The 24,718-nt window shown below is 38.5% G+C and overlaps 1 long non-coding RNA gene across 2 annotated transcripts; it reads left to right on the top strand.

Moving 5' to 3' along the window:
* Positions 1–250: 250 nt before the first annotated feature.
* Positions 251–24,263, top strand: LOC136244560 (uncharacterized). Of its 2 annotated transcripts, none has more exons than XR_010695427.1 (4): positions 251–413; positions 23,910–23,984; positions 24,044–24,108; positions 24,157–24,263. It is a non-coding gene; the product is annotated as an uncharacterized lncRNA (long non-coding RNA). The 2 variants fall into 2 exon arrangements; XR_010695428.1 differs by lacking the exon at positions 251–413 and adding an exon at positions 22,530–23,565.
* Positions 24,264–24,718: the final 455 nt, after the last annotated feature.

The raw sequence follows: 24,718 nt of genomic DNA on the forward strand, positions 1-24,718 counted from the left end.
GTAGGACACCTGGTCCTACAGCCTGCTCAAAGACTTTAGCTACTTAAGGTGTGTTTGAAAAGTTGGAGAAAGGAGAAAAAAAATCCATGACTGGACCTAGGTAGCCTCGAACCTGCAGCCATCCGAAACACTTACAGGAGTCTACCAGGTGGTCAGGATGTTTTCTCCTTGTTATTTTCATGTAACTATATCCATACCCCAATCCGCCCCTGAGCAGTACTACGCATGCGTAAAAGTGCATCATCAGGCACTACCGGTAAGCGCACAGAACTCGCGACAAATAATTATTTTGCTCAGCTCGGTTTGTACTTTGGTTCTAAAGGTCTGAAAGATGTTATGATGATGAAAGCTGGAAAGTAGGGGACGAATCACGGAGAACGAGCGCTTAAAGTTGATGAGACAGTGTTTATGTGGTAAGCTCACCTTTTCTTGTCTCGCGTGATCCTCTCATGTTTCTCTAGTCTATGCTAGTTTATTGCATATTTATCTTAGACTAGCTCATTAGTAACAATGGAAGTAGAGTTGGGGTGGGGTAAAACCGGGACGGGGACAATAGGGGTAAAACCAGGACGGGGACGGGAAAAATGAGGGTAAACCGGGACGGGGACGGCCAACAAGAGTAAAACCGGGACGGGGACAGCCAAGGGTATAGGGACCACTGTTAGAGTAAGCGATTTTCTCTGCCGTAAAGGGATTAAATCTTGGATTGGATATACTTTATGTATGGCTAAGCAAAAATATCAAGTAGCTTTGAGGTAATTTCATATTTAAACTGCCACATAAGGTTTGAGAGATTTTGACGTCCTTAGCTAGTGCATGGCTTAGCTAAGAAAAAATCAATTAGCTTTCTCGAGTAACCTTTGAACTACCATATAAGGTTAGAGAGATTTTGACGTCCTCAGCTAGCTATATAAACCCAGACCTCACACTAAGACACTCTTTTGAGTGGTTTTTCAAATGGATTGTGAAGTCGAAGATCAGTCAAATCATTTCGCGCCCAGATTGTAATCATCATCTTTGTGCATACATGCTACCCCGGGAAGCCTGCACAGTATAAAAATTAAATTAAACTGCTTTCTAGCGATTTGAATGTAGCTCTGGGCTATAGCCAAGTTGTAGATCACCAGCTTGGAGAATTCTGACACAACGGATAACGAGTACATCAATACTTTGGATGCTAATCCTCCCATCCAACCTAAAGGATTGAGGGATAGTGTTTCTTTATGATCTAGGCTTAGATGAAGCACAGTGGGAATTCAAGAAAAAGAAGCTTAGGCAAGTGGAATTATTTAGCTCAAGCTGCCGTGCATGTTGAAAATTAGTTTACTCATATGCTAGGCAATAGTTCATAATATGTAGTGGGGGAGAGTGTCTAACTGAAATGCTTCCATGGAACACACTGTGTTAAGTTACACCTGAGTCTGTTCAAAGAATAAAGACTTGACCTTATCAGTACCAATTAATGCTAATCAACCGTTCTCTATCACCAGTGGAGGTAGTTTTCTGTTTATATCCACAAGTACTTTCAACATACAATGAGCCTGCCAGAATGGAGCTGAACTATCATGCTGGAATTTCTGTCCACAAATTAGCTCAGTGTATGGATGAACACCTAGACCTGGCCAATATTGAATTGGACAATGAAGCTGTTACAAAAATACCGCATACAATTTCCTTTCTTTGAAAGAAGCCAATGATAAAATGTTTGATATTTCTTCCTCCTCAGAGGATCTTTATCAGTCTGAGATGGATGAAGTTAAACTTCATGGTTTTTGCTTGACTCCTTGGATTGACGGATCATATAATTATTTCCCATCCCAGGCCATGTCATGGGTTATTGTGGAACTGAATTTCCCAGCGCAGGCACAATATATCATCACTGATTGAATTGATGCTACTGCCTGTACAGCAAACAGTGTAAAGGATCAGTTTTATGAATGCAAAGGTAAATCAAAAGTTTTGTCATGCCTGTTTACCAATAAAAGTCCATGTGTAATTCTGAGTGATCGGCATAAAATCAACCGGCCTCAAAGAAATCAATAACTTGTCATTGTCACTTATCATTATGATCATTGTTATTAGCTTTGTGGTGCACCATCAATACTAGAGGACATTATGTCTCTATCAAGATATTGTGGCATGGACGTCCCTACTATTATGATGGTATGAAGTCAACAAAACAACAGTGATTTGTAAAATATTCCTCTAACACAGCCACAAAGTTGAAAATTTCAACTGGTTCATATGTTAATCAGTTACCTTTTGTGGAGAATAACTATGTTTTGCATGCCACACATTGCTATATAGCTACATCTATGATTTTTCTTAGCATTTGTTTTATTATACTGTAGGTACTAAGCTGCATTTTTAATTCATGATTTTGGTGTCTTGTATAGCTAATCCTATATTTTCAGTGTTTATCATGTCATCATTTGTCTTATCAGTATAGCTAGATAGTGGCAATCTTATATATTACTAAGTATATTATCCTGCATGCTGGAAGTATATCAGCCGCCCTGGCCACTGAGCCATGTTTAATTTAAACATCATGAATGTGATGAAGAAATGAAATTAATTGTATATATATATATTTGCAGAATCTTGGACAGCGATAAAATAATGCAATGTGCACAAAATCAATATGATTATGACTATGCGATTATGATGTGATTTGGGTTGAGGCTTAGAAGCCTGTACACCCATTCAATTACATATATACACATACATAAATTAGATGCAATAAACAAAAATTAACTATGAATATAATTATTACATTAACATAAATCTATACGTAATTATCTATAGCTGATTTAAAATTATTTAATGAAGAATTACCTACAATATCACTTGTAAGATTGTTCCAGTCATTAATTACTCTAATATGCAAAATAAAATTTACTGAAAATTCATGTGTGTGGATCCTCTGTCAACATGACCACATGCATATCTGACCAACTTGGGTCAGCAGTGGGCATGGCAAGGAAAGCAAACACAGTAAGTATAAAACCAAACATTACAGTTATAACTAACATACAAACTTAAAAAAAAAAATTATTGATTAGTTATTAAGGCTTTACAGCACGAGTCTGTAGGACACCTGGTCCTACAGCCTATTTAAAGCTTCATTGACTTCATGATCACGATAATGTTTATACTACAGCGGAATATAATGCCGTGCCAATTTTGCTGTCCAGCTTGAAGACTAATCAGCTCTTCTTTCTATAATTAAACATCGCCGGTATTTATAATGGGAAGCTAGGGATATAACTTCGGTGATACTTGCTCAGTTTTACTCCTGTTGGTTGTCCCTGTCCCTGTCCCGGTTTTACCCTTATTTTCCCCGTCCCGGTTTTACCTCTGTTGTCCCCGTCCTGGTTTTACCCCACCCTGTAGAGTTTGGTCTCGCGGCTATGTAGACATTACTATTTATAATCTTGTCATTAATTTTGCAAAAGCTGTAGCTGTATCACCTTATAAACCTCCACAATGACTAGATGTCATTGCATTGTTATACAAATGATTGTAATCTACTTGGTAGATAACTCAAATGTTTAAGATTAGCACAACTCAATATATCATCCAGTCTGACAAAGAAGGGTCTTATCGCCCATGACAGGAAGTATGATTTTTTTTTTGTCACAAACACAAAGCTACGTGAGCACTCTATCAAATTTCACTGTTAGACTTAACTATTCTACTTCTGCTGGCTGCTTTTTCCTGGCCCAGTGGCATTCCATACGAGTAGTCTGGGGCTTTGTATTACATTATTATGCTTGCACATAGCTGTACACACCCTTTGCGTTATCACATATTGGTGATGAGGACTATCGTAACCTACGTAATGTCAGTGTCCTATGGCAAATTGGAGGAATTCGACACAGCAAATGGTGAAGATTGGGTAAAGTATATAGAATGTTATGATGGACCTCAATGGCACTCTAACCAGCAAGTAGATGGCTGCACAGCCTCGTGGTAACTGTGCTGGTAATTTGCTTTCATTTTTAGCCATGAATGGCCCATAACTTGCCCTATTTCATCCATACACCTTCCACATCCATTTTGTTTTATTAGATAGTTTTTTTACTGAGGTTGACTCAAGATCAGGTAAGCTCTACAATGGGTGGTGGTGGGAGCAGTGAGTGGGCAAAAGGTTAATTAAAATGGCTTGAAACTTAACTCTTCGGTAGGTGGTATTGGAGGTAAGGAAATGGTACAAAATGTGTAAAAATCTTACACACATAGCTGCTACCATTGGTCACTCTGAAACTTCAAACCGATGTATCTTAATACTTACAAATAGGCAACCAGCCCCATTTTGTCAGACTAGGTCACATTTACCATATGCAAGTGGTAACTATTGCCAATTGTCCTGTAGAATCATTTGTAACTGGAATCTAAATTGAATCAAGCAATCAAGTATAAGATAAAAGCTAAATACGTGGCAGTTTTCATAGTTCAAAACTTGCTTTTAGGAAATGCACATGCACGCATGACAATTCACACATAAAGTTTTAACTTTTTTGTGAATTTTTCATCTATATTTCTTTGTACCCATAGACAATGGTATGTTAGCAATGCTTTGAAGTTTAATTAAAATAGAAGCTTCTTATCATACAGTACGATAGTAACTGTATAGTAGGGACCACAAAGCAGTAGGCGTGGCCCACGAAATACAATCACCCAAAAACCAGCCTCAGTTTTCCCTGACGACGATGAGGCAGTATTGGTGAGGTAAAACTAAGCCCAAACAAGCTTTCAGATCGACCTGAAATGCTTTCAACAAGTTGCTACGGAATTTTAAAAATTTTTTATTTGACGGAATTTTCTACTGACTGAGTAAGTAAGTAAGTAACTGACTGATGCCTTCAGACAAGCGTAACTCGATAACGGCTAAAGCTATGGGCTTGATTTTTTCACCGTTCGACGTCACTTCGGCCCGACAGGTGCCTTTTGGCATACCACAGTACGTACAATGCATTCTTCATGGACTTACCAGTGTCCTCCTTTGTGTCCCATTTATCTTTGCTGACAGGGAAAGGTGTCGATTTGGTGTGAGCACGTGATGGCTTCCCTTCTAAATGGAAATCGTCCGTATTTTTCATAGTGGCTATTCTGATTGCAAAGGCGCTTTTCAAGCAATTCTTGATCCGTATTGCTATGTAATGGGTTGAACATAGCCCACAGCGAAGCGTAATGGATACTTCACTTTCCAGACAATAATTAATAAAATTGGGGCGCGGCACCATTTCTTTTGTTATTGCGTAGATTGTAGAGGTTCTTCCGGAAAAGTTCTTGATTCGTATTGCTGTGTAACGAGTTGAACATAGCTGACAACAAAGCGTAATGGATACTTCACTTTTCAGACGATTGGGGCGCGGCGCCATTTCAGATGCGGTATATGTGGGTTCACCAGTCATAATAAAATTATTTACAAAAAAAGTTAACAAGCAGGTACACGAAAAAATTTGGAATTTTCAACTAGAGTAGGGACCATAGCACATTGATAAAAAGTACTGAAACAAGTTTGAGTGGTCCATGATATTAAATCACAGTAAAACAATAAGAAGTGTTGTATCCCTACTGTGCATTTCTGCACAGTAGGGATACAACACTTCTTATTGTTTTACTGTGATTTAATATCATGGACCACTCAAACTTGTTTCAGTACTTTTTATCAATGTGCTATGGTCCCTACTCTAGTTGAAAATTCCAAATTTTTTCGTGTACTTGTACATGAAGAGACTCCAACTCAATTCTCTTACATAGTGCTAATTATTAAGAGGCTAGCGCGGTAACTATGCACGCAAGAATTTACTAAACTTATTGTCAACAACACAATAGCACAACTAACCTAGTAGCTAGCTAGTGCATATTCTTCACCACCATACCGGCATAGAGGCATTGGTGTCTTACTTTCTGAGAAAATGGGCAGCATTTTATGCGGATTGCCTCAACATGACAAGTACCATTTTCTAGCCACTTTCACTTCTTTACTCAAGGCACAGTGAGCCAATCCATTGAGTCTCGCTCGTGGCCAGTAGATACTACTCGTGGCTACTACAGGCGTAGGTACCTCTAGACAAGGGACAGGTTAGTACTAACTGTTGTTGGTTAAATTATTCTGTGACTGTCTGTGTAATGAAGTCTTTAGAAATCACTGAAAAAAACTTGCTATCTACCGGCAGAGCAGGTTTTTAGTATAGAAAGAAACCAGAGGTAATGTGAAACGATGGACCAGTGGACCTTCAGCACACTTTAGATGTTATAACTTTTATAATTGCACATTGATCAGTGTACAAGAGGCCTCCTGCAAACTGAGGCCTTGAGTATTTTCTTTACTTGTGTCAGTAGCCATATTTGAATTGAGCCTGAGTGGATACCTAGAGAGGAGAATGAGCTAGCAGACTACTACAACAGTGATGATACATATTACATAATATGCTCAACACTACCGCACCTTGCATGACTGATGGTTGAAGCATCCCACAATTTGATGTGTGTTGGTTCAATATCAGATTGTATTGAGATAGAGCCTATATCTGATGTCTGATCAATATATCAACCAGCAATTTTCAGCTTTACCTTAACTAACATGCATACAACAGTTCATGTCAAGTGGTACAAAGTCAGCTATTTCTTGCAAGATTGTGTAATCAGTGAAAGTTCACTTTCTTTTAACTCCAGTTCAGGGATCATGCTCACCACCTTGTTACATTTGTCACTATTTGGAAACTTATTTTCAAGAATATTGCTCACTTCAAACCAGTTGTAGTTACTTTGGTTCAAAATCTCTCTTCAGATAAGTCAAAATTTCTTCAAGAGATGGTGGGCTGTCATTGCAGCCATCAACTGCATAGATATTCATCTTCATTACAACTTGCACACTCTAATTCATCTTCACTGGAGCTGCTACTTTCTTGTCCAGCTAATACAAACTGCATTAAAAGTGCTTGATCCTGGATGACTGATATATCTTGGATTGCTTCCCTAATACGTTGAGCATCATGAATAGCTTCCTCAACTTTTGAAACAGACTGGCATATTCACATCCATACATACGGCAAGCTTGGGTAGGTGTAATACCTGAAGCTTTGAATACAGCAAAGCAAATGTTATGCCTTTCTCTATAAGACTGAAGACTGTGCCAAATTCAATAACATCTTCACACGTGACTTTTCCATTACTGTAGGATTGGCCCTTTTAAATGATAATGCCAGGCTATTGATAACCGTCCCAGTATTGTCAAAATCAGCACCATGAATCTTTTCCAATACAGAGAATGATTTCTGAGAAGATGGGTCACCTATACGAACAGATACAACTGTTCTGCACGGTATTTTACCATGGGAGAAACAATGCTGAATGCCTCAGGAAGCAAACAGTAGCCTTCCACACACACTGTGTTTGCAACCTGAAGCATTTTATCACAGGTTACACATGGAGAGCAATGAGTACTAAAGCAATACACTGAATGTGCAGTGATATGTTCTTTCAAGGAAAGGTCTTGTACAAGTGAAACATGGACACTGTCAGATACATATTATGGGCTACTTAATGATAAATTACACTGTGAACAATAAAGTGAAATTAAACATGTAAAGGCCTCCCCATAATATTTTGGGGAGGCCTTACTGAAAAACCAGGAAACATCAGAATCAGCTTCAGCAGCCAGGGGTTCTACTGCTGAGCTTAAAGAGCCACTTACTCCAGGAGAGTTTGGTGGTAAATCTTTTGAAGCTGTCAAATCAACCATTGGCACGGGATCCTGCATCACAAATATTTCCTGGGCCACAGCCCACAGATTCATCATGAACAGCTATCTTTGATGATTCACCCCCTTTTAAAAATAGTTTGGGTAAGGTAGATGATTTTGCTTGGTCATCAGATAATATTGCAAAGGATGAGGAAGATGACGAATCTTGTTTGCTATTCTTGTACCATAAGGACTGGCTTTGTTTATGTTTCCAGTATTCAATTTGTTGTTTGCATGTTCTCAATTATGTTTAATATCGACATTTCTTCTGTCAACTCATCACAGAGCTTGAAATTTCTAGAATTGGTGGTTTGTGCTCGTCTCTTTTCCTTGAATTAAAGCCGATCCTTAAAGTTGGTGAGGTCATCTTCTAGCTCTTTTATTCTGCTTCTGACAATTTAGGGCACTTTGGCTTTGTGATTTCGGTGTCTGCAATCAACTTCTTTGATCTGCTTTTCCATTTTTTAAATTCATATCCACTTTCTTGTACCAAATCATGAGAACGATAAAGAAGTGTTTGGTGAGATGAAATTAATGATGGCTCTGCTAATGCCAGTTCAGCTGCTGTTTCATTGACACTTTGCTGATATCGTGTTAATCAATTTGATGACTTGCTTCCATAGATCCTAGATTGTTGGGCATTGAAACTTGGTTTCATATTCTCTGGTATAACGTTAGTAAAAAAACATTATTTAATGTAGTGTTAATGAACTATCAATACACCTACCTTGGTAGCTTCACCAACTGAAGACCCTTTTCAGTAAGATGCAAAGTTGTTTGACCAACAGAACACTGTTAAAAGCATTTTGCATTGTAAAAGATATTTAACTTTCTACACTCTCACATTCAGGGCCAGAGGAGGGAAAATTGAGTTGGTCAGGCATTGTTTATGTTGAAGTTGCTACTATATACATGGTGCTGCCAATGAGAGGAGTTGCTGCATAGTGTGTGAAGCACACTCTGCGAAGTGCAAAGCACAAGCATTCTAGGGGGGTCTGGAGGCATGCCCCCACAGAAAATTTTTGAAAATTAGACACTCAGATATGCAATTTTAGTGATATTTCGCTGCTAGTTAGATAATATAACCCAAAAACCTGCCACGATTTTTCCTCACAATGACATGACAGTATTGGTTGGGTAAAACCAAGCCCAAAAGTGTCTTCAGATCGACCTAAAACGTTTGTGTCAAGTTGCTACAGAATTTAGAAAAAAAATTATCCAACAGAATTTTCTACTGCCTGCCTGCCTGCCAGATGCCTTCAGTCAAGCGTAGCAGAAAAGTGGCTACAGCTACAGCCACAAATTTTTTCGCAGAAACATTTCTAGTTCGCTTAAGAAAAACCTTTGTTATAATGATAAGCATACACTGCTTGCGCTATTGTCTTACCTTTATCCTTCTTTACCATGGCCATCAGTCAAGGTTCTATCACTGAGTGTTAATAGGACTACAGTACGGCTTCCATACCAGTGTATATTGCATCAAACTATTCAAATACACGTGGTTGCCGGTTGCACCAAAAACACACGCGTATGTGACTCGCTGTTGATATCGATCAGAGAGAGCAACTCACGGCGAACTATATAGCAATGTGTAAGTCAATAAATATGTTTATTTAGTAATAATGTTAAACTGAGCCAGGTCATCTAGGTCCTGCTTTACAGATTACTGAGGTCTGACCCCACATGCTAAATTAAATGTGGACGTGTTACTACACATCATAGCGTAGCTCTGCTTCTTTCGTGAGCCACGCCTACTTACGTAAATTACAGTCTGTAGACATATGGTAGCCATGTCCATTCATCAGTGTGTAGGTATGCATGAATCCATGTCCATTATTGTCTGCAGGCTTATGTAGAGCCACACCCACTGATCAGTTGTTATTGTAAGAGTCATAATCTAGTATAATAGTGCTGTGAGTAACTCAGCAGATATTTAGTGGTCATGAACTTGCAAAAAAACTTCACAAACAAGTATAAGAAAAAGTTTGGAATTTTAAATTAGATTAGGGACAGTGTATAATGCTGCAATAAAAAGTACTGAAACAAGCTGGATCGGAGTAGCGTGTAATGTCCAAATACTGTAAAACAATAAGAAGTGAATATCCCTACTGTGCATTGAGTGGCACAGTAGGGATATTCACTTCTTATTGTTTTACAGTATTTGGACATTACATGCTACTCCGATCCAGCTTGTTTCAGTACTTTTTATTGCAGCATTATACACTGTCCCTAATCTAATTTAAAATTCCAAATTTTTTCTTATACTTGTAGTAATTAGAAGTTCAAGGGGACCTGGGGGTGGAACCCCCAGGAACTGCAGAATTTTTGCAATTTGAGGGCTTGAAAATGCCTACAAATTGATGCTAAAAAACTAGCTTGCAACTTTCCCCCCAAATTTCACAGGGAATCCATGCAGCATGGCCACCACCTTATAATTATATAGAATATCCTATAAGTAATGTATTTACGAGTAGGCAGCTAGCTGTATACAGTGAATAGCTACACAGCTACAAAAAGGCAGTATGCTATACTGGTTTGTATGCAATAAAGTGAACGGATCATCACGTAAATATGCTGGTGGACATGCAATCATGAGATCAATCACTATTCGAAAATGGCACGATGTGGGATGAGACTGAGAGTTTGCTCAGTATCTCGACTGGATGAGTGGGTAGTTGAAGAGGAGTGATTTCTACTCAGGATCTCATCATAGATAATGATCTCATCCAGGTGGCTGCCATGTAATGTATGGGTGTACCGTGTACAGCTTCCTGCCGCGGAATGAGGCACCTAGTTTGTCACTACCACTCCTTCGCCCAGTAAAAGAAGCCAAGCCAAGAAATGCGATTGATTATTTTATGAAGATTGAATTGTGATATAAGTGTGCTGGTTTAGAATCAAAGAAGGCACCTACCATACATGTGGTAAATTGTCAGGCACACGTGATACGTAGAACTCACAATCGTTATCTGTACAAAACGATACAAATGCTATGCTGTACTGTAAGGTAATTGGAAGTGCTGTACGTGTAGTTTTGTACTTTAGTTAGGCTGAGAAACTATAGGTAACTACTCATGCTATGCATTTTCAATAACACCTGTAAAATGTACGTGAAGATATGATTGTCCAGAGTGCATGAAAGTAATATAGTTTGAGCTGGTCAGCTAGTTGGTCCAGCTCCAGATTATTGGTCCGGCTCAGGCCTGACCAACTGGACCGTCTCCTCCAGCCTTGCACATAGCTACCTGTGTAGGTGTATTCTTTGCAGTGACATCAACCTTTTCAGTAGGCACTTCTAACTACAGTGCACGAAATAAAATATATGAGTTCAAAAGTGTGCAAAATATAAAATTAACCTGTTCTGTTTGTTCCTGACTACTATCTGTTTGTACACTTGAGTCTGTACAAATGTTGTTTTCTGCAGCACTTCTAGCTATAATGAATGGCATTTAGCGATGTGCAATATTTAACGAAAACTAACTTGTTTGTTTATCTCAGTGACAATCATTTTCACAATGCTTTAATCCTCAATAACCTGGTTATCACGAATATCTATGAATTCCCCTCCCCATTCTTCGTCTTTCAGCTGGAGAAAGATTTGTGCCTGTGAAGTGGGAAACACATCTTCGAAAACTTCAATAGCAATTGCATGAAGGTGCTCCACATCATTATCCCAAGTAGCTGGGATAGTAACACATCTCTTTCTGTCACCAAAACAAAGGAGAACCTTTTTCACAGCAGCACGTGTCAACAAATATTAGCACTTGTCAACAAATATAAGCAGGTGGCAATGATAGTTACATGATGGTATCCTAACATAGACAGTATGCACAGTACGTGTTGCCATATTGTGAGTCCATAGATTTATGAACAGTTTGTCTTTTTTGTGAACCTGAAGTAATCTATGAACTTTTTATGAACTTTTGGCAATCTCAGTCGCTATTGATTTTACCTTATAATAAGTTGGTGGAGGTCTGCCATTGTGAGCAGGCTGTGACCTTTTTATTTTTTTTATTTTTGCTCTTCAGTTCCCTACCAATCCTACAGATCCACCTATTTATAATGTGTGGGCTTGTTACATGCTGTTTACAGAGGGTGACCATTGGATTTATGAACTTTTTATGTACAAATTTATTTTTTCACGTGAACATTTGGAGCAAATCATCTGGCAACACTGAGTGCGCATCTGATGCAGTCAACTGCTCAAATGAGATACTTTGCTACAGTACTCAAGACAGTACCCTCGAGTATCTATGGTGAGTTGGCGTTTGTTAATATGTAGTATAGATATTCAAAGAGTGAGTATAGTATTCAATAGGCTTTTAAAAACTGCTGTCAATTGCCCCATAGTGGGGCAACATTTCTGTGTCAATTCTCCCAGTAAAGCCCCACTTAAGCCCGAGGGGGGGTAGTGGGGCAATACAATGATAGGTGCCTTACTGTGGCATTGACTGCAAACAGCTACGTTGCTATCTATCACCCTCCCTTCACCATCAACACGTTGTCTGAAGTAGTCCCACACCAGAGAAATGGCTTTCTACTTTGGCACTAAAGCGCTAACAGACTCAGTAGAATTGGCCATTTTTACCACGAAAAATGTACTGATATGATGACACATGATCTGGAGCATGCGTGGTATGCCGGTATTACAATTAGTAATACCAATGGGCATCAGGTATCAAAAATTACTAAATATACCAGTATACGGCTGAACTCTAGTAGCAAAGCAACTCCTGTCTATGATACGATGTTTTTCACCCTTAGTTTGAACAACAGCCAAATCTAACAGTTTAGCACAACACTAATGGTAAAGTTAATAAATATACTCCAATTTCTGTGATTGTGGTCCTAGTGTTCGCCATCAGAGTCATTCACACATAGAGTGATTTTGAGGGTGACAACTAGCCCACCACAGTCGATCGACTAACAATCTCACTTGTGTCACTACCATAGTCCTGGCTATCAACTCTTGTAAAGGTTACTGAATTGTGTGACCTTGAGAGTTGATGTCTAGCTAGCTATGCTATATAGATTGTTATTACTATTACAATTTGACAATAGCATTTCATAAAGCATCTTCTAAATTTCACAAAGCTTATAAAAACCACCAGCAGTAGCTAATTTCTCTATTACCATATCAGGTAGTTTAGCAGATAATGCCTACACACTATTATAGTAGTGATACACGTGTTCCTCAACAATCAATTAATGAGGTGGCCATTATGCTTAGTTATTTCAACTTGTTACACAGTATTACACAGACTGTAACTGTGTGAAGCCTATGAACTTTGCCGAGTGCTCATCACACACACTAAGCTTTCCTTAATATGTATTTCATCCAACAGAAGAATCAAGCACTTCTCCATTTCTTTATACTCAACTGCTTGGTGTAAGTGTCTATTCACTTGTGATGAAAACCACTAGTAGCTTTGATGTAGTGTGTGTAGTCATGAAGAGTATGAGCCTATGCATCCAGATTAATGAAGTACCTTATATGCTCCTTGAGATGATGTTTTATAAATACACCATCTGATAATAAGCCCCCTCATGTCTCTGTGGTCTTCTTTTGCTGCTACCTGTACTTTCTGCTCCTAAAATATCCTATTGATCTAGCACAATGTTGAACAACTGAAAAATCACTTCAAGACTACAGTTAACATTAAATAATCGTTTATGAGCAAGGTGTTCTCCTGGATATCATCTTCCTATGCCCAACGTTTACTGTCAATAGCTGCCTCCTCTGATAAGTGACAGCTGAAAAGGTGCGGAGTTGAAGTAACCGGTTATCAGAACTGCTTCTCAATTACCGGAACGTGCATACACTTACATGTTTCCATTACCGGAAAACTATCTACCCCGTTAATACAATAGAAAACCACACATATACAAACTGCAGCACTACATGATAATTGTAAATAAAAAGGTACTAGCAAACACGGCAGAAGTTTTACAGTGCATATGAAGTACTTGTGCATTTTGTTGTTGCAATTTGTTTTTAATTTCTCTCCATTCCATGCTTCTGTTTACCTGTATATAACGAACGCCTTTTAACTGGAAAGTTTTAAACCATTTTGGAAGTATCTCTTCCTTTAGGGACAAGTATGAATTAATATCTTTTCCTGGGACAGTTGTGCACACAGCAATTTGGTCGACAACTTTTGTCCAAGCAACAACAGATTTCTTCCCTTTTTTTAAAGATACTAGTGTCAACATTCAGGGTAACAAAAATGCATCAGAAATTGAAAAGTTACCTTCTGAAAGTGTGGCACATTTAGGGTAACAAGGACGACATATTCTTTCTTTCTTCAGCAGCATGGTCCAAATGTTGTGCAGCATTGGTCGCATTGGTTCACTCCTTTAGTTCTGTCTATCATGTACAAATAGAAAATTTAGACATACATAATCAGTTAGGCACTCATAATTTTGTATGATTTTTATATATCAATTTTTTATGGTTTTGGTAGTATCATTCTAGTTGGTAGTTCCAAAAATCATGTGTTTGAAGGCAAAGGTACATTGCATGGAAATGAGGGTGTCGGAAATTGATTGCTTACAGTATTGGAAGCATTTAGGGTCATACTGAAGGCACTTTTGGGCTTGGTTATATATAACCAATACTGTCAAGGCACCAGGGTGGTATTGTGAAGCTGGTTTTTGGGTGATACTTTTGACCAGAAAACTCAAACTTCCATGATCCCTAATATAGTACTGTATGATTATAGTGAATTCACCAAATTTGATAGTTTGAGTAATTTCACATTTCTGTAGCTGTTCATAAAGCCAACACCATTACCAAAGCCACCTCAAGCCACTGCAAGCTCAACAGCCATCCCAAGATTGACACTAGCCATACTGTGTCTGTGTAGTGAAAGCTGGCCTTGATCATGACTTAGCTTGCTTGTTTCATTTATTGTTTGGTGATTAACATTGAAGAGGAAATTAACAGTAGACTGTCATGGGCTTTCAAAGTGACAAAGAGAAAGTACCATTGATGGTACAGACTGAACTCACTTCCATAAACAGCCCCAAATCTACAATACAGATGTTACATTAACTTGTCCATTCCAATATCAGTAGAATTACAACCTTTAACTAACATAACACACTCTTTGTCTTCTTTGTATCATGGAATTCCACCTTTATTATTAGTATAACACCCATCCAATAATTGAATCATGCATTTCCAGTGATTGAGTCAATCCGATCAATGATTACTTATGCTATGTTGCCACAAATTATTTTTATTTTAATTATTTTCTACTGACTGTATCTGTCTGATGCCTTCAGACAAGTGCAACTCAATAACGGCTAAGGCTACAAACCTCAGGATTTTTTCACTGTTCGACGTCACTTCAGCCTGACAGGTGTCTGCAGTATGTACAATGCACGTATCATGGACTTACCTTTGTCCTCCTTCGTGTCCCATTTCTTTTCTGTTTTTCATAATTTTGCAATTCATCAAACAATTATTAAGAAAATTACATAACAATAGACTAAAATATAAAGTCAAGCAAGAAATGGGGCAATGAGCATGGAGGGGAGGAGTGGGAACTGGTAGCCACTGGAGGTACAGTTTGATAGTTGAATGAAACCATTATTTCAACAGGTGTGGAGTAGTTCACAGGGACGGATCCTGGGGGGTTTAAAGGGTTCCATGGAACCCCCCTTTTGAAAGAGCTTTTCTTACTCGAGATACTCTAATAGAGCAGTCAAACCGAGATACTTTAATAATAGAGCAGTCACAGTAGTCTTTTGAGGAGCAGTGTAGCAAGCTATATATCTAGTTATAAATAAGGAATACGGTTGGTGAGGGCATCTATGGTGCATGAGGGGCAGCTATTGTCAGCAGGTAATGACTTTTTTTTTTGGTCTTCAACTTGCAGCTATGTTGAAGTTGAAATTCCAAAGGGGAACCCCCCTTTTTAAAAGTCTGGATCCGCCCCTGGTTCATGAATGGCTGAAGGGATGGTATATTGCATTCAAGAAGCTATCAGTAACTAAAGGAATTAGTTGATAATGTTGAAGACCCTGAAGGTGCACAAATTGAGTTGAGGTGGAGGAAATGGTTGTTGATGTGCAGAGTAAAGTGTTGTATCAAAGTTAGAATTTGTTTGGTAAGCAGGAGGAATAAGATCAATAAAACCGTTCTTAACCATAAGCTGATAACAAATTATTGGCGAATTCAGTGTGTGGTGAATTTCTTTATAACAGGAGTTTCCTGAATGATGTAGTCATCCATTAGGTGTGGTGCCAGTAGCAATCTTCAGACAATGTAGTAGAAGCATTGTCCACATGGAAACCAAATGCTGCTGCCAACTTGAGGGATTCAAAATTGGTCGTTCCAACTTCCTGTCCCTACATACTTCTTTCCTAGTCCCATTTCTTTTACTGACAGTCCAAAGTGTCGATTCGCAGTAGCTTGATGGCTTCCCTGTGTTTGTAAACAGTCCTTATATTCCATGGTTACTAGATTGATTGCAGAGGCACTTCTCCTACTGTTCTTCACTGTAAAACAAGCTGAACATAACTGAAAGTGAAGCGTAATGGCCACTTCATATTTGAATCATTATTATTGATAGTTGGGGCACGCACTCAGCTAAACATTACCGCTGACTTTGACAGTTGGGGTGCATGAATCGTCTGTGCGTGATGACTGGATCGATTGCAAAGGCGCTTCTCCTACTGTTATTCATTTATAGTGCTGTGTAACAAGCTGTACATAGCTAAAAGCAAAGCATAATGGCCACTGCACTTTTGAGTTGGCTAACATGCTACAGAGTATCATACACCATGTACTGTTGTACACACGCTATAGAAATCTAGTGTAGGGATTCAGCTGGTATGCCCCAACTTAGCCTTGCAAGCCAGGGCCTTTGTAGGTATAAGCGCCTGCACCTTATACTAAAAGCTGAGAGCTCCTGGATATGACCTACGACAGTAAACTAGGGTGGATCTCTACAATTGTATAGATTTGTACAACAGTACATTGTCTATAACACTTGTAGTGTCACTAATGTACTAACCAATCCTCTGCACATGTGCTTATAAGTGGATAAGCACTATGCAAAGACCATGTCTGGGCCTAGAAGCAGACTACTGTACAGAACAATGTTAGGTATGAAAATTAACTGTTGCATAGATGTAAAAGTGTATAATGAAAATGTCCATGTCCACCCATATCCGCCTTTTCCAACTACCCATTGTTGATAGGCCAAGAGAAAACATGTGGTAAAGTATTCACAGAATTTCAATAATAAAAGCATGCAATACACTTCGCTGTCACATGATAAAATGGGATCTTTCACTACTTATGCCACCTTTGGAATATGGGACAGAACAACCACATCGATTGCTGAAGTTAGCATAGCATACCTTATTAGATCTGTTGAAAATGATATTAATAAGAATTACTGGTGAAGAACTTGGTATATTAACCTCTAGAGGCATACTGCATGTTTTCTGACTATCTGTGATAATACATATATCTTAATATACACTTGTACACAATAATCACTTATCTTTTATGGTTGAATAGTGATAATTTTCTGATTCTTGTTCTTCATGATATTTCTTTTAGAAGATGTGTCTAAATGAAAATATAGTGTGAGTACAACTTTTCTGAAATTACTCTACATAGTGACTTCTATTCTAACATATTAAAGCATTAGTTTCCAGATGAGTAACAAAGAATTGTTTAATATAGATATTTCAGTACTTAATGTTGTTCATTAACCTTACTACATCACTGCCTCAGTTTATCTTTGGTTACTGCTGTCGTCCACCTCACACATTCAGTTGACTACTGCTCTTCTCTTTGGTTAATGTGCCATTGCTGTCTGGCAGTGTGGTTCCTGGTTGGTATGTTTCCAAAGTAATGTACAAAGGACAAGTACTGATCTCTTTTTCACTATATTTTTGCAAAAGTTTAGTGTGAAGCCAGTGGAGCCTTGTATTGACTTTTATTTACTTATTTATTTATTTATTGTTGTTTTATGGCAAGAAGCCAAAGGTCTACAGGCAATCAGTGCCTACAGCCCAGTACATGTATGTACAATAATTAAATTAACTAGTTGACTTTTAGTGTCTGAAAGTTAATTGGTGGTGGAAGTTCATGATATTTGCTGCATGGGCATAGATAATGATAAGTATAGGGGTACATTTTCACTATATACAGATATTCCAATATTTACATCAAGACACACAGTAGTGTGTCGTGCGGCCCAAGAAGCCGGCGCGTAACACCCGTAGGCACTGACAGGAAGAAAGAAAAACGCAATTTTCGCATCTCCGTAGCTCTGTGCTTCCTTGATGAAACAAGACGATTTTTGCTGTGGACATGCCCTCCAACTGCAGCACTCCACATTCCAAATTTGAGCGAAATCGCTTCGCGCGTTCCCGAGATATGCGACTTCAAAAATTGGCTCAGTTTCTTCGTTTTTTTTTTCTTCTTATTTTTCTTTTTCTTGTCGCACACTTACAAAAAGTGCTATAAAACTCGAACGCCATATCCGATTGCCTTGAAATTTGGCACACAGAAGGGGGGTATAAAGGCGCATCTCGGTACCAACGTTGGCTGGAATACGACAAACAGGCAAAGAGTTATGAGCGATTATTCACGAAAAATAACACCAATATGTTGTCACGCCTACAGGGTAAACCGCGTATGGGAAGAAGCTGAAAATCGGTGGGTGAATAGGTTAACTATTGAACCTCAAACCTTTTGTGGTTTGAAAGAAATCGAGGTAAAAAACAGGAAGATACAACGAAAAAACCAACAGTGTGTAACAATTACGCAATCGGGATTAGCTAATAAAAAAACGACTGCTTGCCACGCCTACCAGATAAAGCGCTTGGGGTAATGTTTTGAAAATCGTTGTACAGATGGAGTAATCATCTTAGAATAGCTCATCAATGGTGTAGAAGAATCAGACTTAAAGCCACAGAGTTATAACACGAAATCCAACTTGGTGCAGCAAGTGCGAGATCGAGATACTCTAATAGAGCAGTCATCCTAATAGAGCAGTCACCCTGAAGAAAATTCAAGAGATCAGCTAGAAACAAGAAACCTGTATAGAGATCAGCTACAAACAATTCACCCTGTAGGGAGATAAGCTAGAAGAAGTTACCTAGTGGGGAGTTCATACAACTATGGAAAGAGATAGTTCAGCTAGAAGAAATCACCTTGTAGAGTTCAGCTACAAAGAAGCCACCATGTAGAGAGTTCAGCTACAAACAAATCGTCCTGTAGAGAGATCAATAGAAGAAGTTACCTTGTAGAGAGTTCAGCTACAAACAAATCTCCCAATAGAGAGATCAGCTAGAAGAAGTTACCTTGTAGAGAGTTCAGCTTCAAACAAATCACCCTGTAGAAAGATCAGCTAGAAGAGGTCACCTTGTAGAGAGTTCAGTTACAAAGAAACCACCATGTAGAGAGCTCAGCTACAAACTAGTGACCTTGTAGAGACATCAGCTAGAAGAAGTTACCTTGTAGAGAGTTCAGCTACAAAGAAACCATTCTTTAAAGAGCTCAGCTGCAAACAAATCACCTGTACAGAATTCAGCTACAAATATATCACCATGTAGAGAGATCAGCTAGAAAAAGTTACCTTGTAGAGAGTTCAGCTTCAAACAAATCACCCTGTAGAAAGATCAGCTAGAAGAGGTCACCTTGTAGAGAGTTCAGTTACAAAGAAACCACCATGTAGAGAGCTCAGCTACAATCTAGTGACCCTGTAAAGACATCAGCTAAAAGAAGTTACCTTGTAGAGAATTCAGCTTCAAACAAATCACCCTGTAGAAAGATCAGCTAGAAGAGGTCACCTTGTAGAGAGTTCAGTTACAAAGAAACCACCATGTAGAGAGCTCAGCTACAATCTAGTGACCCTGTAAAGACATCAGCTAGAAGAAGTTACCTTGTAGAGAGTTCAGCTTCAAACAAATCACCCTATAGAAAGATCAGCTAGAAGAGGTCACCTTGTAAAGAGTTCAGTTACAAAGAAACCACCATGTAGAGAGCTCAGCTACAATCTAGTGACCCTGTAAAGACATCAGCTAGAAGAAGTTACCTTTAGAGAGTTCAGCTACAAAGAAACCATTCTTTAAAGAGCTCAGCTGCAAACAAATCACCTATACAGAATTCAGCTACAAACAAATCACCATGTAGAGAGATCAGCTAGAAGAAGTTATCTTGTAGATAGTTCAGCTACAAGCAAATCACCCTGTAGAGAGATCAGATAGAAGAAGTTTACTTGTAGAGAGTTCAGCTACAAAGAAACCATCATTTAGAGAGTTCAGCTTCAAACAAATCACCTGTAGAGAGTTCAGCTACAAACAAATCTCCCTGTAGAGAGATCAGCTAGAAGAAGTTACCTTGTAGAGAGTTCAGCTACAAACAAATCACCCTGTAGAAAGATCAGCTAGAAGAAGTCACCTTGTAGAAAGTTCAGTTACAAAGAAACCACCATGTAGAGAGTTCAGCTACAAACTAGTCACCTTGTAGAGACATCAGCAAGAAAAGTTACCTTGTAGAGAGTTCAGCTACAAAGAAACCATTCTGTTTAGAGTTCAGCTGCAAACAAATCACCTGTACAGAATTCAGCTACAAACAAATCACCGTGTAGAGAGGTCAGCTAGAAGAAATTACCTTGTACATAGTTCAGCTACAAAGAAACCACCAAGTAGAGGGTTCAGCTGCAAAGAAATCACCCTGTAGAAAATTCAGCCGCAAACAAATTGCCCTGTAGAAAGATCAGTTAGAAGAAGTTACCTTTTAGAGAGTTCAGCTACAAAGAAACCATTTTGTAAAGAGCTCAGCTGCAAACAAATCACCTGTACAGAATTCAGCTACAAACAAATCACCCTGTAGAGAGATCAGCTAGAAGAAGTTACCTTGTAGATAGTTCAGCTACAAACAAATCTCCCTGTAGAGAGATCAGCTAGAAGAAATTACCTTGTAGAGAGTTCAGCTGCAAAGAAATCACCACTGCCCAAATTTCAAGGCAATAGCTCTTTCCAATCTGAAGTTATCAATTGTCAAAGTTGGCAAATTGGATGCGTGGAAGGCCCCTTTTCGCAAATCCGGTCACATATGTATTATATATATAATTTGTACATTTACTGATAAAATATTTAAAGTACATCTACTTCATCTTTTCTTCTTCCTGTAGTAAAGAAAAAAAACATAGGTTAAAAAAGTCCCAAAGCTGGCCATAGGCCGGCTTTGGGGTATACAAATACAAAAAGAAATGAAATCTAATCCAAAACAGCCAAGCTGTAAAAAAAGTGTGCGGCCCTCAGAAAGGCTATGGTGAAAAAAGATGTGAAATCCAAGGTGGCGGCCAAGAAATGGCTGTGATGGTAGGTTAATGGTAAAAATTTTAATAACAACAATTCAGGTGAATTTTTGTGCCGCTTCACAAAATTTACCTGAACTGTCATTATTAAAATTTTTAACATTAACCTACCATCACAGCCATTTCTTGGCCGCCACCTTGGATTTCACATCTTTTTTCACCATAGCCTTTCTGAGGGCCGCACACTTTTTTTACAGCTTGGCTGTTTTGGATTAGATAGTCTTAACACCAATAACAGATTCTATAACCAATATTTACATTTGAGTGATTAGACTTGTTAACTGTAATATTTGAACTGTAATACACATTAGGCTAATATTGACTGTTTTACACACTGTGAAAACTTTAAACTATAGCTATACTTGTATCATGGAAATGTAATAAGCTAATACTTGTATCCCACTAGTTTCAAGTTATACTTGATTGACAGTAGCATTTCAGCCTACTCTGCTGTAAGCCGTAATCTATGATCATCATTAATGTTTCCTGCTCCAGAAAAGAGTCTCTCCAATGGCACGCTGGTAGGTGGAGCACTTAAGTATCATCTTGCTAAAGTGGGTATCTTCGCTGATTCTTGTTCCACCAAACATAGGGATTACCCTTTTGAAAACGGATCAAAGGCTCCCTTAGGTAACTGTTTAATTCCATTCCACTGGTACCTACACTGTCATCACTACATTCCCCAAAGTCATCTAATATTTCACTCATACACTCCCACACTTTACACTTTACTGGAGTATGCACTAGTACCATCATCATCAGTATGTTGCCTTTTGTTTGGTGGTGCATTCACTTGCACTCACTTCTTTACACATATCAAATGATACATTGCTTAGCAAATTCTTTTGTAGCTGCCTTAGCAAAAAATTAGTCCTTATATCTAGGATCCAGTATTGTGGCAATAATCAACTCTTAATGTTTTTCAACGTCTTCAAATCTTTGCTTCAGTGAACTTAACATTTCACCCTTCATGGTTTGAATACAGAATCATCATGATGTTTGTAAGTGACTTTCAAGTGCTCTTGGTAATGGTATAAACACTGATGGAGCTGCTACATCAATGGAAATCATTTTTGTTATTTCCTTTACAGGTTCAAGCGTGGCAATAATCTTCCTGACAAGGTCAAGTTGATGGGTGTTCAACATAGTGATGGAGCCATACTCAGTGGCATATGCTGCCAGTGCCATCTTTTGTGTGTTGATTGATTGTAGCATGTAAAGAGTGGAATTCCACCTTGTAGGCTCATCTTGTTGTAATCTATTATTTTTATCAATGCTAAGTTTGTCCTGTACTTCATCTAGCTGATGATAAGCTAAAATCAAACGTTTAAAGTGGCCAACTATTCCCTGACATATGGCTAAAACATCAATGACGATACGCTGTGAAAGGATATCTTCATTCACAACAAGTTGAAGGGTATGTGTGAAGCATGCTAAGCTGGGTAGCATGGCATCTTATGAAGCTTTTTTCATATTGCTAGCATTGTCATGTATTATTTAAATTAATGAATTCATGCTTTATTAATTCCTAATTCCCCAGTTCTTTAACATGTTCTCTAGCTTTTCACTAATATACTCACCGGTATGAGAGCCTTCACATTTGTGTGCATTAAGCACTGCTGATATTCTTTTAAACTCTTTTGTGATCCAGTGAACTGTTAAACTAATAAGTGATTACTGAGCCGAAGAGCAGCTCCAAATATCTGTGGTAAGACTCAGATGAGGTACATCTACAAGCATTTCTGCCAGCATTAAATCAAATCTTCACCTTGACGTCTGGAACAACAGCTTCTGAGAAGGTTGTATACAATCACTGGACTGGACTAGTGGACTGGAGTGGTGGAATGGACTACTGGACTCAATTTTTTTTTCTTTTTTTGATCAACTGGTTGTAGCTATTGCTACATTGAATGTAAAATACGCAGGTGATCCTGTCTACTTTGGTACTGTCTGTTCATCTTAGGATTGTGTGCAATTTGTATAACAACCTCTCTTGTCATAATCTCCATTGTATGACTACCATTCATCTTATCATGAAGTACAGCCATACAGTACATGTGTATGTAGTGTTATAGTAACTGTCTATCCTAAATACAAGTTATAGCCATAAAGTCAGCTAAATTTAATGGTGACAGTTACCTGTCTTGTTATTCCATAGCTGATACATAGCTGCAGCTGGGTAATGTTGACAAGTTTGGCATGATCACACCTTTCTTTTGTGTGTGTGTAGTGTGTGTTTCTTTATGTGCAGGGGGAGTGGTCTAACTACATGAAACTAGCATACTTACAACCAGTTGCCCAAATATTTGGTAAAAGGGGAAAATACCTGAGTCCAGTCTACTAGTCTGGTCCAGTGATTGTATACCACCTTCTGAGAAATACTTCCTGCTTGGGAGTGTGTACCTTGGTTCAAGGGTTTTCATGAGACGACTAAATCTGGTGTCATGAACAACTGAAAAGGTTAGTTATCCATAGCAATCGTTTCTCCTATTAATCTATGGATATGCACCATGTATAAATTGTTGATATCCATACTTTCACTTTTGCATGGGTTTCTACCATCGTTAGCTGTATAAAATGCTGCTTGCTCTTTTACAGTCAATATTAGCCCAATGTGCTTTACAGTTCAAATATTCCAGTTAGCAAGTCTAATCACTCAAATGTAAATATCAGTTATAGAATTGGTTATCAGTGTTAAGACTATGTAAATATTTCAGAATATCGCTAAATAGTGAAATGTCATATTGGTACACCCCTAGTGGTTGATAGTAATGTGTTGATGATGACTGTATACATTAATGCAGGTATTTTCATGGCCCCACCCCTCTCCCATGTGTCAGTCATGTGTGACCATCATCCAATGACTACACAGTGTTCAGGTTGTGTGTGTGTGTTTGCATAGAGTGTGTAATATTACAGTCGCTGTATGCTATGGCAGGCAAGTTGCGGTTATTAGCTCTGTTTGATTTTGGTCACGTGGTACATGTGGACAATCCCATGAAGGTTAGTGATCACTTAATGCTGGCCATATGATCTTGTCAACCTCCACAGGAAACAAATACAGTTAGCAGATTTTCCAACATGAAGACACTAATTTCTCTCTTGTAGTTGTAGCTATGTTTTATTTGTAATTTTGTTGCAGTTATGTAGTTTTGTTACTTAGTTGCAGCTGAGCAGTCAGCCCTGCTAGTGTGTTCAGCTTCTGTGTGAACACTCAATTACAGTAGTGCAAATTTAGTCTTATAGTCAATGGTAAGTCAGTATTGATGATGATCGATGAATATTTTCTGGCTGTGGTGAGTCATTTGAAAACTTGAAGCACAAAAGTTTACATGTATCTACTGTAGATGTGTGGAACAAAGTCACACAGCTGCTTAGGTTAACCCCTCTATGTCCCCACCACTAAAGAGGGGTTTCTATAGGGACCTATTAAAATAATTTTTGATTCAGCAAACTTCTGCTGTCAAAAAGCCTAAGAGTGGGGTAAGATGCTGATGTCAAATCCCCAGTAGGTGTATGGGAACTCCGGGGGGTGGGGCTTTACATTTATAGAAATATTAATCGACAAAGTGCCATAATTTAAACATATCAGACTTAGTCTAGGTTTCTAAAA

The sequence above is a fragment of the Dysidea avara genome, chromosome 14 (assembly GCF_963678975.1).
Source record: "Dysidea avara chromosome 14, odDysAvar1.4, whole genome shotgun sequence".
In the NCBI taxonomy this organism is placed as follows: Eukaryota; Metazoa; Porifera; class Demospongiae; order Dictyoceratida; family Dysideidae; genus Dysidea; species Dysidea avara.